This window comes from Cebus imitator, unplaced genomic scaffold, assembly GCF_001604975.1.
Source record: "Cebus imitator isolate Cc_AM_T3 unplaced genomic scaffold, Cebus_imitator-1.0 Scaffold640, whole genome shotgun sequence".
Classification (NCBI taxonomy): domain Eukaryota; kingdom Metazoa; phylum Chordata; class Mammalia; order Primates; family Cebidae; genus Cebus; species Cebus imitator.
Window position 1 is genome coordinate 625,771 of NW_016107955.1, and position 10,858 is coordinate 636,628.

The 10,858-nt window shown below is 43.7% G+C and overlaps 1 long non-coding RNA gene across 1 annotated transcript in view; it reads right to left on the reverse strand.

The window, feature by feature from the left end:
- Window positions 1–10,858, reverse strand: part of LOC119469384 — a 71,469-nt gene that overhangs the window by 46,840 nt on the left and 13,771 nt on the right. The gene's annotated exons all lie outside the window — the stretch shown is intronic.

The window sequence follows — 10,858 nt, forward strand, 5'->3', positions numbered from 1 at the left end:
GAAAGTAGTATAAATTGGTACCATCAGTTTCGCATAATCCTGTCAAGTCGAACTTTTGGATGTTCTATTAACCAACAATTCCATTCCTAGGTCTGTATACCTGAGAAAAATGGGTGTGTGTGTGTCCCAGGAGACATGCCTAAGAATGTTCATAGTAGCAATGTCCATAGAGCAAAAAGCTGGAAATGACCCAAATGTCCAACAACAGATGAATGGACAATTTGTCTTATGGTCACCCAAGGGTTGTACAGCACTGAGAATGAACAAACTCTAGCTACATGCAACAACATAGGTGAATCTTAGAAACATAATTATATTCAATGAAAACAGTTAAGTCTCAGAAGACCACATACAGCGCTAGGCATGGTGGATCATGCCTGTAATCCCAGCACTTTGTGAGGCCAAGGCAGGTGGATCACCTGAGGTCAGGAGTTCAAGACCAGCCTGTCCAATGTGGTGAAATCCTGACTCTATTAAAAACACAAAATTAGCTGGGTGTGGTGATGTATGTCTGTAATCCCAGCTACTCGGGAGGTTGAGGCAGGAGAATCGCTTGAACCCAGGAGGCAGAGTATGCAGTAAGCCAAGATCACACCACTGCACTCTAGCTTGGGTGACGAGTGAAACTCTGTCTCAAAAAAAAAAAAAAAAAAAAAAAAAAAATACAGTTTGACACTATTTTTACAAGACTCACAACTGAGTCAAATAAACAATGTATTGGTTAAACATCCCCACAAATATAAAAAAAATTCCATATTTCAAAAAGGGCAAGTGAATGTTAAGCACAAGACTTAGGAAAGTAGTGATTTTAGGAGTGGAGTGGTAGGGAGGGTAAATAATGGAACAGAAAATGACACATGGATAGATGCTATCATTAATGTTCTTGGGTGGGGTTGTGAGCTCTTGGGTTTTCTTTATATTATTATAACTCATGTGTATAATGTATATACTCTGGAGTTTTTTGTTTGTTTTTGAGATGGAGTCTCACTGGATATATCCCCCAAGCTGGAGTGCAGTGGTGTGATCTTGGCTCCCCGCAACCTCCGCCTCCAGGGTTCAAGCGATTCTCCTGACTCATCTCCTGACTCAGCCTTCCAAGAAGCTGGGATTACAGGCGCCCGCCACTACACTCAGCTAATTTTTATATTTTTAGTAGAGACAGGATTTCACCATGTTGGCCAGGCTGGTCTTGAACTCCTGACTTCAAGTGATCTGCCCACCTTGGCCTCCCAAAGTCCTGGGATTACAGGTGTGGGCCACCACATCCTGACTATTCTTTTATCATATATCTAATATATGTTATATGAACAAACGGCAAATAGGAAAAGAGTAGAGAAAGTGAGAAATGAAAACTCTTTGAAGAGTTTTGCTGTTAGGGGAATTCAGAAATTAAGTCGTAACTGCAAGGGCATGTGAGATGAAAAGAATTTAAAGGTTGTTTTTTTTTTTAAAAAAAGACAGGAGTAATAGCAGATAGATGGAATGGTAGAGCAAGGACTTTGATGAATTCACTTTCCCTCTAAAACAGTGAAAACATACAAACAAACTCAAATCAACCATTTTAGAACTCTGGCAATTAATCAAAGCCACAGAATGAAATGAAAATCATCTATCCAAAGAAACTATTAAATCTTGGTAAGCCAGTGGCGTCTATGACATTTCACCTATGTTCCCATCCTCCCTCCCTGTCCCTCCGTAGCTCAGTGGTACAGGATCCAAAAGTTGACCAAATTCCAGACAGCAGAGAAATCTGACCACTTAAAGAGAATTTTACAGGAAATCCTAGAGAATGAGACAACCATAGGAAACTTTGAAAAGCTCTGACGTATTCCTAGGGATCTAAAGGGCTATGCATATACTCAAGGCTATGTGCATGCCAAGGAAAGAGCTGGGACAGGAGAGGACCCAAGCCACTCACTTCTGGCTGACTGCAGGCCCTGTGCAAGCAGAAAGTGAAAGCTAAGGCTATCTCGTATACTGGCTGGACTTTGAATGCTGTAGAATACTCAGGAGACTGGAGAGATCAATGGGTGAAACAGAAGGATTTTATTAAGGTGGTCACTGGCTCAGGGGATTAGCATCCCAAGGCTGAGCAAAGGACAAAGAAAATGGAGTACTTTTTATACATCTAGGATGATGTAGCAGCTAACAGGTTTACAGAAGCCAGAACAAAGAACAGTTAACTTGTAACATGTCCTGTGAGGTATGCAACATTTGAAAAACAACATTTTGAGAAACACATTGTACATTCTCTGGGTGTTATCTTGCCCTGTGATCTTGCAGCTGGTCAGCAAGAAAAACAGGAGTCTTGAGATGCCTGGGAACTTTGCTGAGAATGTGGGGAGAATAAATAAGATACGTTTTTAGTTAATTTTAAGGAGAGCTGGGGGTTAGGTTTTATATTGAACACAACACAGTCAACTTTATTTCATTATGCAGCAATTACAGACTACCATTGTTATTACTTAATTTCCCTCTTCATGAAGGCAATGCTTTCTTACACAGATCCTCTTGGCAAGGGGTGAAAGACGTACAGGCAAGGCATTTAAGGATATATTCTGACCAATCATTGGCTGACCATCAAATTATATTTATTTACCAGGTGTGACCCCTAGGAATCCAAGCTTAAAAAGAAAAACAAGAACTGAAAAGAAAAAAAGCTGCTAGCAGACAACTCAGAGACCACATAATGCAGGGGGAGATGGAATCCACAAAATGAATTCAGAAAAGTCACTGAACAAATAAACAGCAACAAGAAAAACAACTATGACAACAACAAAAACAAAAATAGATAAACAAGAAATATTGGGAGTCCAGATGGCAGCAAGATGGCAGAGTAGGACTTTCCAGTGCTCGTCCCCCAACAGAAACATCAATTTGAAAAACAATCCATACACAAAAATACTTCCTGAGAGCTAAGGAAACCAGGTGAGAGTTTACAGCACGTAGTGTAGCACAGAAATAAGAAAAGATACAATGAAGAAGGTAGATAAGACAGTTCCACGTATCAATGCCACCCCTCCCCTACCCCAGGCAGCACAGTGGGAAGAGAGATACTTTGTCTTCCAGGAGGAGAAAGGAGGTGAGCACTGGGCTTTCCCTTGGACCCCAACACCAGGCCTGCCCCAGTCAAACCCAGCACCGGGCAGGCACCCACAGCTCAAGCCTCTAGGCTGGTACCTGCGGACTGAGCCTCCAGGCCTGCCCCAGCACCAGACTAGATTCCACCACCTCTCACTCCAGGCCTGCCTGGCAGTCTCAGTCTCTGGAGCCACCCCAGTGCCAGGTCAGCCCCCCCCAGACTCAGGTACCAGGTTTCTTCCAGGGAGAGGCCAACCCTGGTGGCCGTGGGTCCCAGATCACCTTCAGCATGGGGCTGGCCCCCATGGCCCAAGATTTCAGGCCCATCTTACCACCAGGCCAGTCCCTGAAGCACTAGGCCAGCCCCTACAGCACTAGTCGTCAGGCCAGCACCTGCAGACCCAGCATCCAGCAAGACCCTGTGGACACAGGCTCCAGGGCATGTGGTCCCAGGCTCCAGGACTACCTTAGGTTCCAGCCCAACCCAGAACCAGGTTGACCTACATAGTCCTAGGCTGCCAGCCTGTCCTAGCAACAGGAGAGCACTTCTAGATTCAAGTACCAGGCTGGCACCTGCAGACACAGACACTGGGCCTGTCCAGTGGCAGGCTGTTCTCTGTGGCCCCACCCTTCAGGCTGGTCCCTGCTCCAACAGACCCAGGGTCCAGGTACATCCCAGTAGATCCCCGTGCTAGCAAATCCAGGCTCCACACTGGCCCCAGCACCACACTGTTCCCAGGCTTGAGGCTGGTCCTCGTGGCCCCAGGCTCCAGCTGACCCAGAGTTCAGGCCCACCCTAGTAATCTCTGGTGCCAAACCAACCCCTGTGGACTGAGGCTCCAGGATCACGCCTGCAGACTGAGGATCCAGGCCAGCCCCCATGGACCCAGAACCCAGGCTTGACACTGCAGATTTAGGCTCCAGGTCCGCCTGAGCACCACTTCAGCCCCTGTGGACCCAGACATGAAACTGGCTCCCACAGATCCAGGAACCAGCTGTGCCCTTGTGGACTTAGGCTCCAGGCCCACCTCCACATACCCAATGAACAGGTCCATCTGTTTGGATCCAGGCTCCACGCCAAGCCCTATGGACCCAGATATCGGTCCACCCACCTGTTGACCCAGACACCAGACTAGCATGCCTGAGGACTCCAGCAGCAAGCCCACCCACAGAACATGCCAGATGGCCAGTCTAGGATCTCTGGACAGGCTGACTGGTGAGGGGCTTTCCCAGACAAAGCCAGTCTGCAAAGACCAGAATGAGTCTTTACTTCTTCAGATGTGCAGACACCAATGCACAGCCACAAGGATCAAGAACAATCAGGGAGGCCAACCACAGTGGTTCACGCCAATAATCCCAAGCACTCTGGGAGGCCGAGGTGGGCAGACTGCTTGAGCCCAGGAGTTTGAGACCAGCCTGGGCAACACAGTGAGACCCTGTCTCTATTTTTTAAGGAAAAAAAATTTAACCTAGCGTGGTGGCTCACACCTATAATCCCAGCACTTTGGGAGGCTGAGGGAGGTGGATCGCTTGAGCTCAGGAGTTCAAGACCAGCCTGGGCAACATGGCGAAACCCCATCTCTACAAAAAATTAGCTGGACGTAGTAGTGCATATCTGTGGTCCCAGCTACTTGAAAGGATGAGGCAGGAGGATCGCTTGAAACCAGGAGGCAGAGGCTGCAGTGAGCCAAGATCATGCCACTGCACTCCAGCCTGGGTGACAGAGGGAGAGAGGGAGACTCTGTCTCAAAAAAAATTTTTTTTTAAATAAAAACGATCGGCTGGGTACAGGGGCTCACACCTATAATCCCAGCACTTTGAGAGGCTGAGGCGGGTGGATCACTTGAGGTCAAGAGTTCGAAACCAGCCTGGCCAACATGGTGAAACCCTGTCTCTACTAAAAATACAAAAATTAGCTAGGTGGTGTACGCCTGTAATCCCAGCTACTTGGGAGGCTGAGACATGAGAATAGCTTGAACCTGGGAAGCAGAAGTTGCAGTGAGCTGAGACTGCGTCACTGCACTCCAGCTTGGGTGGTGATAGAATGAGATTCTGCCTCAAAAAAAAAGAAAAAGAAAAAGAAAAATACAATCAGGGAAAGGAAAGGGAAACACACCACCACCAAAGGAACAAAAGAAAGTACCAGTAACTGACCCTAAAAAGAGGAGATTTATGAACTGGCTTACAAAGAATTCAAAATAATTATATAAAGGAAGCTCAGAACTTCAAGAAAATATGCAGAAACAATTCAATAATATCATGAAAAAATGACTAAAATGAAACATTTAACAGAGATTGAAATTATTTTAAAAATTAGGGGGTTTTTGTGTTTTTTTTGTGTTTTCTGCTGTAGGCTTAGTTGGTTGCTGTTGAAATGGGCAAGTTCATGAAACCTGGGAAAGCGGTGCTGATCCTGGCTGAATGCTTCTCTAGACACAAAGCTGTCACCATGAAGAACGCTGATAAGGGCACCTCAACCTTCCCCTATAGCCATGCTCTGGTGGCTGGAACTGACTGCTATCCCTGCAAATGACAGCTGCCCATGGGCAAGAAGAAGCTTGCCAAGATAAAGTCTTATTAAAGTCCATAATTATAATCATCTCATGCTCACAAGATACTCTGTGGATATCCCTTGAGTGGGATATCCCACACAGAACTGATCAAGCAGAAAAAAACCTGTGAACCTGAAGACAGATTATTTGAAAATAAACAGTCATAGCAGGAAAAACAAGAATGAGAGGAAATAAGGCAGCTTATGGGATTTATAGGATAGCTTCAAAAGAGCAAATTTTTGAATTATAGAATTCATGAAGGAAAAGACAAAGACAAAGGAACAGAAAGTTTACTTCAAAAAGTAATAACAGAAAGCTTTCCAAGTTTGGAGAAAGATACAAATATCCAGGCATAGGTCAAAGTTCTACAATCAAATTAAATGCAAACAAGACTATACAAAAATATATAATCAAACCATCAAAAATTAAGGACAAGGAGAAGATCCTTGAAAGCATCAAGAGAAAAGAAGCAGAGACAACAGATGCTGGAGAGGATGTGGAAAAACAGGAATACTTTTACACTGTTGGTGGGAGGGTAAATTAGTTCAACCATTGTGGAAGACAGTGTGGCACTTCCTCAAGGACCTAGAAATAGAAATTCCATTTGACCCAGCAATCCCATTACTGGGTATATATCCAAAGGATTATAAATCGTTCTACTATAAGGACACATACACACGAATGTTCACTGCAGCACTGTTTAAATAGAAAAGACCTGGAACCAACCCAAATGTCCATTGATGATAAACTGGACAGAGAAAATGTGGCACATATACACCATGGAATACTATGCAACCATAAAAAATGATGAGCTCGAGTCCTTTGTAGGGACACAGATGAACCTGGAAACCATCATTCTCAGCAAACGGACACAAGAACAGAAAATCAAATACCGCATATTCTCACTCATAGGTGGGTGTTGAACAATAAGAACACATGGAGACAGGGAGGGAAGCATCACACACTGGGGTCTGTCAGGGGGGAAATAGGGGAGGGACAGCAGGGGGTGGGGAGTTGGGGAGAGAGAGCAAGGGGAGAAATGCCAGATATAGGTGAAGGGGAGGAAGGCAGCAAATCACACTGCCATGCGTGTACCTATGTAACAATCTTGCATGTTCTTCACATGTACTCCAAAACTTAAAATGCAATTAAAAAAAAAGAAAGAAAGGAAGGAAATAACAGGTACAGGAGTTCTAATAAAGCTAGCAGCTGATTTCTCAGCAGAGACCTTATAGGCCATGAAAAAGTAAAATCATGTATTCAGTGTGCTAAAGGAAAAAACTTCCAACCAAGAAGACTGTGCCAGCTAAGCTGCCCTTCAGAAATGAAGGAGAAGAAAAGTCATTATACAAAAAAGACACTTACACATGCATGTTTATAGCAGCACAATTCACAACTGCAAAAACATGGAACCAGCCCAAATGCACATCAGTTAATGAGCGGATAAGGAAAGTGTGGTGTGTGTGTGCACACACACCCCATGGAATACTACTCAGCCATAAAAAGGAATGAAATAATGGCATTTGCAGCAACCTGGATGGAATTGAAGACCATTATTTTAAGTGAAGTAACTGAGGAATGGAAAACCAAACAGTGTATGTTCTCACTCATAAGTGGGAGCTAAGCTATGAGGATGCAAAGGCATAAGAATGATACAATGGACTTTGGGGACTTGGGGGAAAGGGTGGGAGGGGGTGAGGGATAAAAGACTACACCTTGGGTATAGTGTATACTGCTCAGGTGATAGGTACACCAAAATCTCAGAAATCACCACTAAAGAATTTACTCATGTAATCAACCACCACCTGTTCCCCCAAAACCAACTGAAATACAAAAAATAATTAAAAAACAAGAAATGAAGGAGAGATGAAAGACTTTCCAAGACAAACAAAAGCTGAGGGAGTTCACTGCCACCAGATCTGTCTTACAAGAAATGCTAAAGCTAGCTTGTGCAACCCGCCTCATTTTGTTGTTGTTGTTGTTATTCTGTTTTGTTTTGTTTTAAGCTTTCAGAAGCCTGAAGCCATGGTTTTTAGTTTCTGTCTCTAGTGATAAGCAGCAAAGGAAGGGGCTTTATTGGCTCAACCAGAAAAAGAAACTTAAGAACCCATGACCGTATTCTCTCCCTTGGACACCCCTGTGCTAATTTTTCAAGCTGCAAGAAAAGGATGCTAATTAGTAACACGAAAAGATATGAATATAAAACTCACTGGTAAAAGTAAGTATACAGTCAAATTCAGAATACCATAATACTGTAATAGTGTATAGACTGCTTATATAGTATAAAAGTTAAGAGGTAAAATTATTAAAATAATATCTACAATAATTTGTTAACATACACATTACAAAAAGACATAAATTGGGCCAGGCGCCGTGGCTCACGCCTGTAATCCCAGAATTTGGGAAGCCCAGGTGGGTGGATCATGAGGTCAGGAGATTGAGACTATCCTGGCCAACACGGTGAAACCCCGTCTCTACTAAAAATACAAAAAGTGGCCGGGCGTGATGATGTGCGCCTATAGTCCCAGCTACTCAGGAAGCTGAGGCAGGAAAATCACTTGAACCCGGGAGGCGGAGGTTGCAGTAAGCTGAGATTGCATCACTGCATTCCAGCCTGGCAACAGAGCAAGACTCTGTCTCAAACAAAACAAAACAAAAACAAACAAAAAAAAACAACTGTTAGAACAAATAAATTCAGTAAAGTTGCAGGATATAAAATCAACATACAAAAATCAGTAGCGTTTCTATACACTATCAACAAACTATCTGAAAAATAAATCAAGAAAGCAATCCCATTTACAATAGCTATAGAAAAAAAATAAAATACTTAGGAATAAATTTAATCAAGGAGGTAAAAGACCTGTACCCTAAAAACAATTAAGACATTGATGAATGAAACTGATGATGATACAAATACATGGAAAGATACCCTGTGGTCATGAATTGGAAAAATTAATATTGTTAAAATGTCCATACTACTCCAAGTGATCTACAAATTTAATGCAATCCCTACAAAAATTCCATGATGGCTGGGCATGGTGGCTCACACCTGTAATCCCAGCACTTTGGGAGGCAGAGGTGGGCAAGTCACCTCAGGTCGGGAGGGAGACTAGCCTGAGGAACATGGAGAAACCCCACCTCTACTGAAAATGCAAAATTAGCTGGGCATGGTGGCACATGCCTGTAATCCCAACTACTTGGGAGGCTGAGACAGGAGAATCACTTGAACCTGGGGGGCGGAGGTTGTGGTGAGCCGAGATCAAGCCATCGCACTCCAGCCTGGGCAACAAAAGCAAAACTCTGTCCCAAAATAAATAAATAAATAAATTCCATGACTTTTTTACAGAAAAAAGGAAAAACAATACTAAAATTTGTATAAACCACAAAAGACACCAAATGGTCAAAGTAATGTTGAGCAAAAAGAACAAAGCCAGTAATCCCAGCACTTTAGGAGGCCAAAGTGAAAGGACTGCTTGACTCTAGGAGTCTGAGACCAGCCTGGGCAACACAGTGAGACCTGTCTCTACAAAAAAAATTAAAAATTAGCTGGATGTGGTGGTGTGCACCTGTAGTCCTACGTACTTGAGAGGCTGAGGTGGGAGGATTGCTTATGCCCAAGAGTTTGAGGCTGCAGTGAGCTATGATCACAATGCTGTGCTCCAGCCTGGGTTACAGATCAACACCCTGTGTCAAAAAAAACAAAAAGAGCCATGCACAGTGGCTCATGCCTGTAATTCCAGCACTTTGGGAGGCTGAGGCGGGGGGATCACCTGAGGTCTGTAGTTCCAGACCAGCCTGGCCAACATGGTGAAACCCCATCTCTAGTAAAAATATAAAAATTAGCCAAGCATGCTGGTGGGTGCTTGTAATCCCAGTTACTTGGGAGACTGAGGCAGGAGAATTGCTTGAACCCAGGAGGTGGAGGTTGCAGTGAGCTGAGATTGTGCCACTACACTCCAGCCTGGATGACAGAGCGAGACTCTGTCTCAAACAAACAAATAAACAAAAAAGGCATTCCGATAGGAAAGAAAAAAGTGAAACTATTTCTATGTAGAGATAACATGATCTTGCATATTAAAAAATTCCAAGGAATCCACCAAAAAATGATTTGAACTAATAAACAAGTTCAGCAATGTCATATGATAGAGGATCAATAAACAAAAATCAATTGTATTTCTATACACTAGCAATGAACAATCAAAAAATGAAATAAAGGGCTGGGCACGGTGGTGCATGCCTGTAATCCCAGCACTTTGGGAGGCTGAGGTCCAGTGGACCACCTGAGGCCAGGAGTTCAAGACCAGCCTGGCCAATATGGCGAAAACTCATCTCTACTAAAAATACAAAAATTAGCTGGGTGTGGTGGCACACGCCTATAGTCCCAGGTACTTGGGAGGCTGAGGCACAAGAACTGCTTGAACCCAGGAGGAAGAGGTTGCAGTGAGCCAAGATCGGGCCACTGCACTCCAGCCTGGGTGACAGAGTGGGACTCTGCCCCCACCCCTCCAAAAAAGAAAATTAAGAAAAAAATCCAGCCAGGTGCAGTGGTTCACAGCTATAATCCCATGAGTGGGCTGCAGTGGGCTATGATGGAGCCACTACACTCTAGTCTGGGCAACAGAGCAAGACTTTGTCTCTAAAAAACAAAACCCTGCCTCTGAGATAAAATCATGAAGAAATTAAAAAAAATTTTTTTTGAGATGGAGTCTTGTTCTGTTGCCAGGCTGGAGTGCAGTGGCGCGATCCCAGCTCACTGCAACCTCTGTCTCCCAGGTTCAAGTGATTCCCCTGCCTCAGCCTCCTGAGTAGCCAGGACTATGGGCTCGCACCAGCAGCTAATTTTATGTATTTTTGTAGAGAAGGGGTTTCACCATGTTGGCCATGATGGTCTCGATCTCCTGACCTCATGATCCACCCACCTCGGCCTCCCAAAGTGCTGGGATTACAGGCATGAGTCACCGTGCCTGGTCTAAAAATTTTTTTTTAATTAAAAAAATCAAATTTTAAAGCAGTATCAAAAAGAATAAAATGCCCAGGGATAAATTTAACAAAGGAACTATAAGACTTATAGTGAAAACTATAAAACACTCCTGAAAGAAATTAAAGATCTAAAAAAATCCCACGTTCACAAATTATTAAGACAATATTGTTAAGTGGCAATACTCCCCAAGTTGATATATAGAGATTCAACATAATCTCTAAGAGAATTCCAGTTGTCCTTTTTT